We start from the raw sequence: 13,406 nt of genomic DNA on the forward strand, positions 1-13,406 counted from the left end.
TGTAAAGACATCGCAGTCTGACATACTGAGGATCAGTCAATCCTTCTATGCCAGACTGTATGATCTGAAGCCAACAGACAGCACTGTTACCCAGACCTTCCTGTCGTCTATCACGGAGGTCTTGGACGACAACGAGGGGGAAAACCTAGACAAACCACTAACTCTGGACGAGCTGACAAAGGCCGTCAAGTCCTTTGAGACGAGTAAGACTCCCGGAAGCGACGGCTTACCGGCTGAGTTGTACTTGGCTCTGTGGGACTGGATGGGCCCAGACCTGCTGGAAGTGTACGAGAGTATGCTTCTGGATGGCAGCATGTCAGAATCCATGCGGAAAGGCATCATCACCCTCATCTACAAGCAGAAGGGGGAAAGGGAAGAAATTCGAAATTGGCGACCCATTTCACTGTTGAATGTGGATTACAAAATCTTAGCCAAAGTCATCGCCAATCGGGTCAAGTCTGCTCTGGAGTCGGTAATCCACCCCGACCAGACCTGTGCTGTACCCGGCAGGAAGATCTCTGACAGCCTCGCGCTGCTCAGGGATACGATCGCCTACGTGCAGGACAGGAGGGTGGACACCTGCCTCATCAGCCTTGACCAGGAGAAGGCTTTTGACAGAATATCGCACACCTACATGATGGATGTGCTCTCCAAAATGGGGTTTGGGGAGGGAATTCGCAATTGGATCAAACTGCTCTACACAAACATCTATAGCGCAGTCTCAATCAATGGGTGGGAATCAGAAAAGTTCCTGATCAAATCTGGAGTCAGGCAGGGCTGCCCTCTCTCCTCGGCCCTGTTTGTGTGCTGCATAGAACCTTTTGCCGAGTCCATCAGGAAGGATCCGGACATGAGAGGGGTGACGATCCCAGGCAGCGGAGGCACGCAAGTCAAGGCCTCCCTGTACATGGACGACGTCGCCGTCTTCTGCTCGGATCCCGCGTCTGTACGCAGGCTCTTGGACACCTGCGACCAGTTTGAACTGGCCTCAGGAGCCAAGGTAAACCGCGGCAAGAGCGAGGCCATGTTCTTTGGGAACTGGGCCGACCGATCCTTTGTCCCCTTCACGATCAGGTCAGATTACCTGAAAGTGCTGGGGATATGGTTCGGAGCGGCTGGGGCATGCACCAAAAACTGGGAGGAACGAATTACCAAAGCAAAACAGAAACTGGGCTGGTGGGAGCAACGCTCCCTCTCCATTGCGGGCAAAACCCTGGTCATCAGGTGTGAGGTACTCTCGGTGTTACTGTACGTGGCGCAGGTCTGGCCCATCACTCGGACCTACGCCGCAGCAGTCACCCGGGCCATCTTCAAATTCATTTGGAGATCCAAGATGGACCGGGTCCGAAGAGACACAATGTACAAGCCTCTAGATAAAGGAGGGAGGAACGTACCCAACGCCGCCCTCATCCTGATGGCCACCTTTGTGTGCAACTGCATCAAGCTGTGCGTAGACCCCGGGTATGCAAACACCAAGTGTTACTTCATACTCAGGTTCTACCTGTCCCCGGTGTTACGAAGGATGGGCCTGGCCTCATTGCCGCGGAACGCTCCAAGTAGTTGGACCGTACCGTACCACCTATCCTTCGTGGAAAAATTTTTGAAGGAAAACACCTTTGACCACAAGGCAATGAAGCAGTGGTCAGCACGTAATGTCCTCGAGACCCTCAGAGAAAAGGAGACTCACTCAGGTCACTCACCCACCCCCTCGCTTTGACCCCCCTACCCAAGCAAAATCGGTCTCTGGGCAATCAGGGAGGCAAAGGCCAAATCATTGGCATCTCTCACCACCTGGAATCCCGGGTCTTCCGACACCCCAAGTATCACACCTAGGCATCACAGTAGCAGAGTGGTTAGCACAATTGCTTCACAGCTCCAGGGTTCCAGGTTTGATTCCCGGCTGGGTCACTGTGCGGAGTCTGCATGTTCTCCCCGTGTGTTTCCACGAGGTGCTCCGGTTTCCTTCCACAGATGTGCAGGTTAGGTGGATTAGCCATGCTAAATTGCCCATCGTGTCCAAAATTGCCGGTGGGTGGGGTTACTGCGCTATGGGAAAAGGGTGGAGGTTGGGGTTGAGTAGGGTGTTCTTTCCAAGAACTGGTGCAGACTCGATGGGCCGAAAGGTCTCCTTCTGCACTGTAAATTTTGTGATGATTCTATAATTCTGTACTTGGAACCACCTCCACACCTAGCACCTCGGACATCACGGCCGAGATTCTCTGAAAACCCAGCCATGTATTGACGCTGGAGTACAAACCGGAGTGGTGTATGCCGGCGTCAACGGGACTCCTGGACCAGCAATTCACCGGTTTCTAGGTGGCCTGGTGCGGAGCAGCCCTGCTGATTCTCTGACCAGTCGCGGGCTCGGAGAATCCCGGCCTCCGTCCAGAATCTCTGCCCGAACTCCTCAGTCTTGGACACGGCCAGAACTTGTAGGCATGGAACACAGGGTTCCTCGCACACAATCCACACTTATCCTCTACCGCCTCATCTTGTGAGCTCTATGCACCATCTTAAACTGGATGAGGCTTAACCTAGCACATGATGGGGATGCGTTCACCCTCCGCAAAGCCTCCGCCCACATCTCAGCCCCTCCCAGGTCCTCTTCCCATTTCCTCTCAAAGCCAACACCACCACTGGGCACATGGAGTATCTGGCTGGTGAAAACAGTACAGGTACCAACATCAAAGCCCTCAAACACATACCCCTGTACGATGTCACCTCCACACAAACCCTTCCCACGGTCCATTTTCTTACCATAGCAATGTTTGCTGTCCAACAATAGTTCATCGTGTTCAGCAGCCCCTCGTCCTCACCCCCAGAAAGCTCGCTTCAAAACCAGTTTTAAGAAGTAGATTTACCAGTCTCAGAGGCCAGAGTCTGAACACTTGCAGTTTCCAGTTGTTGGATGTTGTCGGGAAACTATTGGAGAAAATTCTGAAGGAGAGAATCTATCTCCACTTGGAGAGGTGAGGTCTGATCAGGAACAGTCAGCATGGCTTTGTCAGAGGGAGATCATGCCTAACAAATTTGATTGAATTTTCTGAACATGTGACCAGGTGTATAGAAGTGGTAGTGCAGTTCGAATCATAGAATTTACAATGCAGAAGGAGGCCAATCAGCCTACCGAGTCTGTCTGGCCCTTAGAAAGGGCACCCTACCTAAACCCACACATTCACACTATCCCCGTAACCCCACACCCCCACACTATCCCCACAACCTCACCCAACCTTTTTTGGACACTACGGGCAGTTTACATGGTCAATCCACCCAACCTGCACATCTTTGGCCTGTGGGAGGAAACCGGAGCACCTGGAGGAAACCCACATGGACACGGGAAGAACGTGCAGACTCCGCAGAGGCAGTGACCCAAGCGGGAATCGAACCTCGAACCCAGTGCTAACCACTGTGCTACCTTGCCACCCATTGATGTAGTTTACATGGATTTCAGCTGAACCTTTGTCAAAGTCCCACATGGGAGGCTTATAAAGAAGGCAAATGCACATGGGCTACAGGGGAACTTGATAAGGTGGATTCAAAATTGGCTTTGCTGTAGGAGACAGAGGGTGATGACTGATGGCTGCTTTAGTTTCTTCTTCCAAAAGGTACACAGAGAGACCTCTGTGATCAGCAACCTGAATGGAGAAGATGGCTCAGTAAAGTCATCACCGTCTGACATCCTGAGGATCAGCAAATCCTTTTATGCCGGACTGCCTTCTCAACCTCGCCTGAGGTGTGGTGATCGTCAGGTTAAATCACCATCAGTCAGCTCTCGGTGTTGCTGTACAGGGCGCTGGTCTGGGCCACAGCAGTCACCCGAAGCAAGATGCACCGTGTCTAAAGGGACACCATGCATAAAACTCTGGATAAGGGAGTGAGAAACATACCCAACGCCGCCCTCACCCTGATGTCCACCTTTGTTGTGCGGCTGCTTCAAGCTGTGCGTGGGCCCCGGTACTCAAACACCTGCAGCTGAATTCTCCGATTTTGAGGCCATTTCCGGAGGATCCCTGCTGCTTTTTGTGGGGAAAACTGGCACCACCACAGCACCGATCCTCCGACTGATGAGGGGCTAGCAACCGCGGCATGTAAAACGCCCAGCCTCCACGAATTAAACAGCCGGAGAATTGCCATGTTCGCGGAATTGCATGCGCACGGCGCCGACCTTCAGCGGTCGTGCTGTACAACATGGTGCCGGCCGAGTGCAGACCCAACCTGCCAGATAGTGCAGCTTTGGACACTCACTTGCCACCCCCTGGCCAATTCCCCCCAGCCATTGCCACCGACCCCCCGGCCAGCACCACGGCACCCGCCTGACTACGGTGCCGCTGGACACAGTCCGCAAGCACCACGCGGTGTTCCCGACCACTGAGACCAGAAGTCGGGAACATGGTCCATAGGGGAAGGAGCATCGGGGGAGGGCCTTCAGGTGACATCCTGAGGCCGTCCCAAATGCGAGTGGCGCGCACCGCGATGATGCCGTTGTGGATGGAGCGGAGATTCTGCAACCTGTGTAAAACAGACACTGCCCCCCGCTTCTGCCGTAATAATTAATTCTCCGGTGATCACCGATTTCACCCAGGGCCTGGGTCTCACACCATACAGGGGGCCGGGGGGGGGGGGGGGGGGGGCTCCGTCACCAGGGGCTGGGTCTCATCCCATGCAGAGGGCCTATGTGGTGGTGGAGTAGGTGCTGTCTCACCAGATGAACTCTCAGGACATCACAAACCTCATTTCCCCGGATACATCACCGAGAGGAGCAGCAAACTGATCCTCAGACGCACCTGCACTGGGAATCGAATCAAAACACTCACAAGGGTGGGGGGGGGGGGAATCTTCCTCCCGAGTGTGGGGATGGAGCGGCCTCACCTCCCCCTCAATCGGCAGATCTCTCTCACCCTGAGGGCCCGGCACAAAACCTCCCAACACCAACCGACACTCGGACGTCTTCAAACAAACCATGGATGAGCCATGGACATTTAAGTTTGTCTCTCCACCCCACTGATCACCCCCCATTGCTGATTCATCCTTTCCACCGGAGCCGTGACATTTAAAAAACTTGGCCGCCATTCTCAAAGTAAAAGACGTGCGTTCCTCCCGTGATCGGGGCCACCACAGGAACGGTGCGCCTGATCGTTACGTGTCCCTCCCAACACCCGCCCGCGATCCACTCACAGGTCACGATACCCTGGTGTAAGACCTTTCAGCAAATATACACTGAGGGGCTGGTCTGTGGGTCAAAACCCTTGGTCCGAATAATTGGGCATCTTTATTAAAAATGTTTATTTTTCCAATAAAATTAAAAAACAATAACATCTGTTAGCAGTCTGGGGACCATATATTCAATTGATTTTTGGAGCCGGGAGATGGAAGAGGGCCTTGCTCCGTCCACTCCACACTTAGATAGATAGATAGAACAGTACAGCACAGAACAGGCCCTTCAGCCCTCGATGTTGTGCCGAGCAATGATCACCCTACTTAAACCCACGTAACCCGTATCCCAACAATCCCCCCATTAACCTTACACTACGGGCAATTTAGCATGGCCAATCCACCTAACCTGCACATCTTTGGACTGTGGGAGGAAACCGGAGCACCCGGAGGAAACCCACGCACACACGGGGAGGATGTGCAGACTCCACACAGACAGTGACCCAGCCGGGAATCGAACCTGGGACCCTGGAGCTGTGAAGCATTGATGCTAACCACCATGCTACCGTGAGGCCCTTAGACCATGAATTGCCTTATCTCCAGGAACAGTGCAACCACACTTTTGGAGAACTTCAATGTCACAAAACAACTCTCGTACAAATCTACTTTCTATGTTTATGTACCTGTTTCACACATTTCTAAACTCACTCCAGTGTTGCTTTTACCTGCAGTACCCTTGAAAGGGCATTTAAGACTCAACTTTGCTGTGTGTCTGGAGTCATGTGTAGGCCAGAACCGGGAAGGAAGCCTTCCCTATCGGACATTATGTTGTGGAGATGCTGGCATTGGACTGGGGTGAGCACAGTAAGAAGTCTTACAACACCAGGTTAAAGTCCAACAGGTTTGTTTCAAACACAAGCTTTCGGAGCGCAGCTCCTTCCTCAGGTATCGGACATTAGTGACGGGTTTGCATGACAATGGTTTCTTGGTCATCATTAGACTTTTAGTTGCAGATATCTGTTGAATTGAAGTGAACCCTGATCCCCAGAGCAGTACCTAAACTTTCTGGATTACGGGCAGCACGGTGGCACAGTGGTTAGCATTGCTGCCTACGGCGCTGAGGACCCGGGTTCGAATCCCAGCCCTGGGTCACTGTCCGTTTGGAGTTTGCACATTCTCCCCGTGTCTGTGTGGGTTTCGCCCCCACAACCCAAAAGATGTGCAGGTTAGGTGAATTGGCCACGCTAAATTTGCCCCTTAATTGGAAAAAGATAATTGGGTACTCTAAATTTTAAAAAAAACTTTCTGGATTACTGGCCCAGTGACAATATCACTACACCACTGTCATTGTCTACACAGGAAAGGAAACACAATCAGGAAGTTGGAAAAGGATTTTGCTCTTTTAACTTGGAACTTTCCACCCCAAAGAACACCATTCCTGGAAGTATTGCAATACCAGATTGATGTGTGGAGTGGACAAGTGCCATGTTTTAGACAATTTTTTATTCACATTTAAGAGAAATTTAATTAACAAGAAACTGGTCAGTGCACATCAATGAATATTAAATGACTCGGTAGAATTTTTACTGTATTTCCTCTGAATTTGACAAGAATCATTAAATTAGTTTACTCCTGAATAATTGGGCATCTTTATTAAAAATGTTTATTTTTCCACTAGATGTATTTTCAAGTGTATGAACAAATATTCACCAGGTTACCACTCGCAAAATATATCAAGGAACACTTTCTGATGGAAGCAGAGGATTCATTTCTGTTCCTCTGTCCAATTGTGTTGGTTCATGGTAAATTCTGCATTTATAATGATGCAAATTAATTCATGCTAATTTACAGCCTCACATAACCAGCACAACTTCAAATGAAATTTGGACACATTACAATCCAGACAAAACTGTTGCGTATCTGTGCTGTAAACATGCAGGCAGATGCATGAGATAATCAGGCAATGCAAAGAAGCATTGAAGCAATTAAAGACAGTAAGAAGACAATGAAGACATAACACTGGCACACAATTCAGGAAGAGTTCAAACAATGACACATTGAAACAACTCAGACAGCTCTGAAATTAACATAGAAAATGCTAAAAGGCTGGGTGGAGTCAAATCTGAAACAACACAGCTCCCATCTCAGGTGTCTGTGAAATGGGTGCAGAAAATACATTTGAAGAGATTTAAACTCACAAACTTTAATTTGGCTGATATATAGTTGCACACTTACATTTCATATCCAAGATTAGGCTCTTGTTCTGCACAAATTAGTTGCCACATTGCCAGCAGCATAACAGAATTGAGCTCTTCAAAGTGATATAATTGGCTAAAGTGCTTTTGTTACACCTACCAAAATGCAACAAAGATGGCACATTCCTCCTTCCCTTAAATCAAAGCAAGGAAAATATTTCAAACAGGTTCTAATTCTGAATGAGAAATCGCACTGCCAGGGAACCATCAAAAACATCGTTGGATTTCTACTCGAAACACTGACCAACTCTAATTTATCCCAAGTTGGTAAAGAGTCTGCACAATTACTAGAGAGCACATTTTGTTAGTAACGTTTATATTCACTGGCCAACGATTAGTTTATTCAACCTGCAATCAAACTTGATTATAAAACAACTTGTGGCAGCACAATCTCTGCAAGGGCGTAAACATTTGAAAATTATCCAGAATGTAAACATTACTGTCACAAAGCTATGACACTAGGAAGTTTAAAGTCAAAATAACATGCATACCTGACATGCAGTATCTCACATTCTTTGCTGTTGGATGGGAACCTTTCATCCGTCTTTCAGTGGAAACCCCGGGTTTCTTGTGCTGATGAAAGTATCTTTTAGCAATTTGCTTGGTTGGCTCCTTCTTGGATAGTCTGTAATAGATGAATAAATACTCTGCATTTCCTGCTCACCTCAGCAAAATCCAGGCGAAAATCTGGATGCACTTAGATCAGCAGCCACACTCCGTGTTTGAATAAGGAATGTAACACTATCTGAACTCAAATCCAAACGGTCATCCAGACATTCACATTCTTGGCCAGGTGCCAACAGTTCACACCCAGTCTGTGCTCCAATTCCTTCATTCAGCAGGTCGGCTCCTGGATGACAGCGATTATCGCTTCCAGGTTCACTGACAAGAAGGCAAAGGGCAGGTTAATAGAGCGGTGCTTTTAACAATTGGGGTATCGATTACAAAAGCAGCCAGGTCATGTTGGAGCTTTACAGAACTTTGGTGAGGCCACAGCTGGAGTACTGTCTGCAATTCTGGTCACCACATTCTGGGAAAGATGTGATTGCACTTGAGGGGGTGCAGAGAAGATTCACCAGATTGTTGCCTGGGATTGAAGATTTAAATTATAAAGAGAGGTTGGATAGGCTTGGATTATTTTCTCTCGAGCAGAGAAGACTGAGGGGTAACCTGATTGAGGTGTACACGATTATGAGGGGCATGGACAGGATCGATAGAGAGCAGCTATTACTCTTAGTTTAAGGGTCAATTATGAGGGGACACAAGTTCAAAGTGAGGCGTGGGAGATTGAGGGTGGATTGAAGTGGTGACGGTCTGGATTACACTGCCTGGGAGGGTGGTAGGGGCGGGATACCTAACATCCTTTATAAAGTACCTGGATGAGCACCTGGCATGTCATAAGATTCAAGGTCATGGGCCAAGTGCTGGAAAGTGGGATTAGCTGGGCAGGTCAGAGCCTTTCGAGTTTTGGTGCAGACTATAGGGGCCGAAGGGCCTCTTCCACACTGTAGTATTCTGTCATTTTGATTCAGTGACAAGGGAGAGACCGACCAGTGGAACGGACACTGTGCATTACTCCACCCACCCCCCAATCCGACTGCCCCCCTGCCTGCAACCCTCTCCGTGATACATACCTGCCTCCCTACAGGGTGCTGGTCCTGGGTTGGCAGTATCAGCGGGATTGGTCCGCGACTGGGAGGGTGACGACGACCCGCTCTGCGATGAGCTCTGGTGCTCAGCATCATTTGACAATGTCCCACTCCTGTCCACGGTAACACTTTCCACCGTCTACCTGGGTGATCCCTTCATGCGAGCTGGCCATTCCATCACACAGTTCCATTGGATCCCTGGGGTGACGAGATGGGAGTGGGACACCGGAGCGCTGAGTGGTGGCTGAACTGCGGTCCGCGAGCCAAAGCCACCCCCAATGTCCACCTATTCCCCCCCCCCACCCATACCCCTGTGCGGCTAACCCAGACCAGCCCACCCCTCACATCCATCTGACAGCACAAAGTCAGGTTGTAACATTGTGCACAGGTGTTTAATGTGACATATATATATATACATGCCCTAGCCCCGATAACTAAACTGTGGCCTACACCCGTGCTAACCTAACTGGTGTCTACTTTTCTGGCCTTATGGTCCTAACGTTATGTCTAGGCGTATCCCCAAATGGTACATCAAGAGAGGATGCAGCCTGCTGTCATTCCTGCCCCATGACCTGGTTCCCTTTTGGCACGTGTCTTTTGGGGCGAATGGGCCTTGATGGATCAGGTGATGTGGTGTCATAGATACATAAAACATACAGTGCATAAGGAGGCCATTCGGCCCATTGAGTCTGCACCGACCCGCTTAAGCCCTCACTTCCACCCTATCCCCATAACCCACCAACCCCTCCGAACCTTTTGTGACACTAAGGGCAATTTAGCATGGCCAATCCATCTAACATTGCACGTCTTTGGACTGTGAAAGGAAACCGGAGCACCCGCAGGAAACGCACGCAGACACGGGGTAAATGTGCACATTCCGCACAGACAGTGACCCAGCGGGGAATTGAACCTGGGACCCTGGCCCTGTGAAGCCACAGTGCTAGCCATGTGTGTTACCATGTCGTCCTGATCTGTCCGCTTCCCATCAGATGTGCCAGGGACAGGAGGGTGGGGAAGGGGGTGGTGGGGAGTCTGAAGTGGTGCAGTATTCCGACACCACCCCTGCGGTAGTCACCGACACGGGCTCCATTACCTCTTCTACCCACGGGATGCCCGATGGCCTCCTGGCTACCTATGGGACATGGGTGTGAGTGGAGCTAGCCCCTGAGGCTGTCCCATTACATGGCGCTGCCAGACCTGGAAGCCTGCTGCCGCCTCGGCCAAGGTCTGCATGCACGCGGCCATGGAGCACAGGGAGTCGACTACCTCCATCTGGGACTGCGCCATATCACACTACGACTGTGCCACCACCTTCTGAGTCTGTGCCATATCAGCCAGTGAATGCACCACCTCCGTCTGGGACTGGGCCACCTCCTTCTGTGTCTGCGTCCTGGCAATGCCGCCAATGCACTCAACCATGGCCAGCTGTGACTGGATCACACTCAGGAACGCCGCTGCTATGTCCACGTGGCACTGGAAGATGGCTGCCTGTCCTGGGCCTCGATCACCGCCTGCACAGATTGTCCCAGGCCTTAGACATGCTCATCCACAGCTGAAACCCTCAACCATACTGTGTTGGCCTGGGTGGCCTGCATGGCTGGCACCATCTCCTGCTCCTGCACATGGTTGGACTACTCCACCTGTGCCTGCAGCTGTTGGATACTTGCCCACAACCCGTCATGCAGTCCCTGGCTCTGCGACTGAATCTCCACAATTGATGGGACTGTCCGTTCCAGAAGCCTAAAACCCGTCTTATTGCAGCTAGACCCTGGGGTTGGCTAACCATTCGATCATCCGGCCCCGCGGCAGTTCCTACCTCCACTTGTTGTAACGCAACATGTGTGTTGTGCACACCAGAGAGTGCCCCAGTACCCTCTTCACTAAAGTGCCAACCGAGGTGAGTGTCTCTTTGCTGGTGAAGGGTCTTGGAGACAGCTGTTATGGGAAATCCATGTCATCCTCGGACTCGAGCTCCGGTGTGTCCAGGGTCTCAGGTCGATGGTTCGCATCTGTGGCGGTGTCCTCGTCGCTGGTCGGCACCTGGGACTCTGGCTGTGGCTTGGGGCGTGTTCACCAGAAGGGCCCACCCCATCACCAGCAGGCCCTGCAAGGCACAAGACAAGACACATGATTAGGCCGCAGGGGTTTTGGGGGGGGGTCGGGAGTGGGGGTGTTGGGGCTGTGAGGAGAGGAGTGTATTTGGGGTGTTGGTGGAGCGGGGGGGGGTGGGGTGAAGGTAGTAAGGGGGTGAAGGTGGTGTGGGGTGGAAGGACATTGACACACATGTCAGGGGGATGCACAATTCAGTGGGCTTTCACTTCCTTGCCTGACGCCGACCTACACACCGTCAACAGCCCTTTCATCAGGCCTGTCGACCACATCCAGGGCCCACTGCTCTGCCATGGTGAGTGGCCACAGGTCCAGAGGTTCCCCTCCAGTCTTTTCCCGCTCCTGGCGGTTATGGGCGGCTTTCTCCTGGGGGTGGGGTGGGGGACAGGAAACGTAGTCTTAGACAGTCCATGGGGTGGGTAGCTTCAGTGGCCAGGGCATCCAGCCATGGCGGCCGTGTACCTATATCCTGGAATATTTAGCTGACAGTCCTGTCCCTTTTTCCTTTTTTTTTCTTTTTTCTTTTCTTTTTTCTTTTCTTTTTCTTTTTTTTCTTTTTCTTTTTATTAAATTTAGATTACCCAATTATGTTTTCCAATTAAGGGGTAATTTAGCGTGGCCAATCCACCTACTCTGCACATTTTTTTTTGGGTTGTGGGGGTGAAACCCACGCAGACACAGGGAGAATGTGCAAACTCCACACGGACAGTGACCCAGAGCCGGGATCGAACCTGGGGCCTCAGCGCCGAGAGACAGCTGTGCTAACCACTAGGCCACCGTGCTGCCCTTCCTGTCCCTTTTTTAACCAAGTCTCCGTTACAACAACCACATCCAAGTTCTGCGCGTGAATCATGGTTTTAAGTTCATCTGTCTTAGCTGTTATATCCATGCATTGAAACAGATGCACTCCAGACCTCCAGTCCCACTGAGTTTGGCCTTCCCCAGCCTACCCTTCGTCTTAACCAGCCTGACCCTGGGACCATGCTCATCCCCAGTCTCTATGCTTGCTGGCTTACTGTCCTGATTTCCATCCCCTGCCAAATTAGTTTAAAACCACCCAAATCATACTAGCAAACCTCCCAGCCAGGATATTGGTGCCCCTCCAGTTCAGGTGTAACCTGTCCTCCCTGTACAGGCCCCACATTCCCAGGAAGATATCCCAGTGTTCCACAAAACTGAAGCCCTCCCTCCTGCACCAGTTCTTTAGCCACGTGTTCAACTGCACTATATCTCTGTTGTTAGCCTCACTAGCACATGGCACGGGGAATAATCCTGAGATTACTTCCTGAGAGGTCCTGCTTTTAATTTTCTACCTAGCTCCCTAAATTGCCGCTGCAGGACCTCATTACTCTTCCTCCCTGTGTCTGTGGCAGCCGTGTGTACCAGCTACACGATGTACTGCAGTAACTTGCCTCAGTCCTTCGGCAGCACCTTCCAAACTCATGAGCTCTAGACCAGAGCAGCTGATACTTGGCCACCCCACCACCTGGAGGTTCCCCTCCAAGCCACTCACCACCTTAGGGTGGCACGGTGGTGCAGTGGTTCGCACTGTTGCCAACAGCTTTGAGGACCCAGGTTCGATCCCGGGTGACTGTCTGTGTGGAGTTTGCACTGTGTCTGCGTGGGTCTCACCCCTACAACCCAAAGATTGGCAGGTTAGGTGGAATGGCCACACTAAAATTGCCCCTTAACTCGACAAAAAATTTGTACTCCACATTTTTTTAAAAAGTCTCTCACGACCCTCTAGTTGGGATTGTATCGCCGTTCCTTCACTGTCACTGGAGCAAAATCCTGGAACTCCCTCCCTAACAGCACAGTGGGTGTACCTACACCTGAAGGACTGTAGGGGTTCACCATCACCTTTTGAAGGGCAGATAGGGATGGGCAATAAATGCTCGACTAACCAGCGAAGCCCACATCCCGTAAGTGAATTTTAAACGATCACTGATGTCACCTGCACCCTCCACCATCACAGAAACTATCACCTCGCTGGGGAATTTTAATGAAGAGGCTCCTGGACAATCTCCTGCCCCCCCACTTCACACATGCTGCAGCACATCAGGTGGAAGCGGGGACTCCCAAGGGAGCTGATCCCAGGCACCAGCTGTAGTCCGGACAGGTGCCGCACTGTCAATGGGATGATCCCATCACTGGTAGAGATGCAGACATAGAGCCAGGATTTCTAGGAGGAGGTATCAGCAACTTTCCAGCATCTGAAGGTACCGCTGGAGGAGTCTAAATG

Source organism: Scyliorhinus canicula, chromosome 15 (assembly GCF_902713615.1).
Source record: "Scyliorhinus canicula chromosome 15, sScyCan1.1, whole genome shotgun sequence".
NCBI classification, from domain to species: Eukaryota; Metazoa; Chordata; class Chondrichthyes; order Carcharhiniformes; family Scyliorhinidae; genus Scyliorhinus; species Scyliorhinus canicula.